The sequence below is a fragment of the Chinchilla lanigera genome, unplaced genomic scaffold (genome assembly GCF_000276665.1).
Source record: "Chinchilla lanigera isolate Chin_1 unplaced genomic scaffold, ChiLan1.0 scaffold00117, whole genome shotgun sequence".
Taxonomy (NCBI): domain Eukaryota; kingdom Metazoa; phylum Chordata; class Mammalia; order Rodentia; family Chinchillidae; genus Chinchilla; species Chinchilla lanigera.
The window spans coordinates 998,920-1,000,000 of record NW_004955518.1 but is presented as its reverse complement, the minus strand read 5'-3'; the positions used below and the strand labels follow the sequence as shown (position 1 = coordinate 1,000,000).

The 1,081-nt window shown below is 36.4% G+C and overlaps 1 protein-coding gene across 2 annotated transcripts in view; it reads right to left on the bottom strand.

Moving 5' to 3' along the window:
- The window catches only part of Dnajc15 (DnaJ (Hsp40) homolog, subfamily C, member 15), a 74,488-nt gene that overhangs the window by 16,097 nt on the left and 57,310 nt on the right, over positions 1 to 1,081 (bottom strand). The gene's annotated exons all lie outside the window — the stretch shown is intronic.

Below are 1,081 nucleotides of genomic sequence, written 5' to 3'. Positions count from 1 at the left end.
GGGATCTCATCCTACTGAAAAGTTTCTGCACATCTAAAGAAATCACCAGCCGAGTAAAAAGAAAATCCACAAACTTGGAAAAAATTTTACCTATCTAGAACATATAAAGAATTAAAAAAAATCAGCCCCCCTCAATTCAAAGACCCAATCCAAAAACAGGCAGCTGAGATGAACACACACTTCTCAGATAAAGAAATACAAATGGCAAATAAATACATGAGAAAATGTTCAACATCATTAGGCATTTGAGAAATGCAAATTAAAACAACCCTGAGATTCCATCTCACCCCAATAAGAACGGTTATCATTAAGAAATCAACCAGTAACAAATGATGGTGAGGCTGTGGAGAAATAGGAACCCTTCTCCACTGCTAGTGGGAATGCAGATCGGTGAAACCACTGTGGAAATCAGTTTAGAGATTCTTCAGCAAACTAGGTCTAGAGGTCCCATTCAACCCAGCTATTCCCCTTCTGGGTATTTTCCCAGAAGATCTGAAAGCATCATATCACAACAATATATGTGCACCCATGTTCATAGCAGTGCAATTTATAATTGCTAAATTGTGGAAGAAACCCAAATGTCCATCCATTGAGGAAAGAATAAAAAAATTGTGGTACTTTTATATAACGGAATATTACTCAGCTATAAAGAAAGATAAACTCGAGGCTTCTATAGATAAATGGTCACACCTAGGGACCATACTCAAAAGTGAAATAAACCAGACCTCTATGTGTACGCAACGTATTGTTTCACTAGTGTAAGAACCTGAAAGAGTGAATAAAAATTAGGAGGTATGACAGACATTGTGAAACGTAAGGAAAATGCTCAAAAGTAAAGAGCAACTGGGGTGAGGGAACAGAGAAAAGAAAGAAGGGGTAATTATGTATGTATGTATACATGATAGCTAACATAGTTGTACTACTGACTTCTATCGCTTTACTGAAAGGAACAGTTAATGATTAATTAGTTGATCAATCTTGCACGTGTCTATTGTTTTCCTGAGAAACCACTTTGAAGATATCAATATATACAACAACCATTGTTAATTTCCTACCACTTTGTCTGTAACTCTGTACTGCT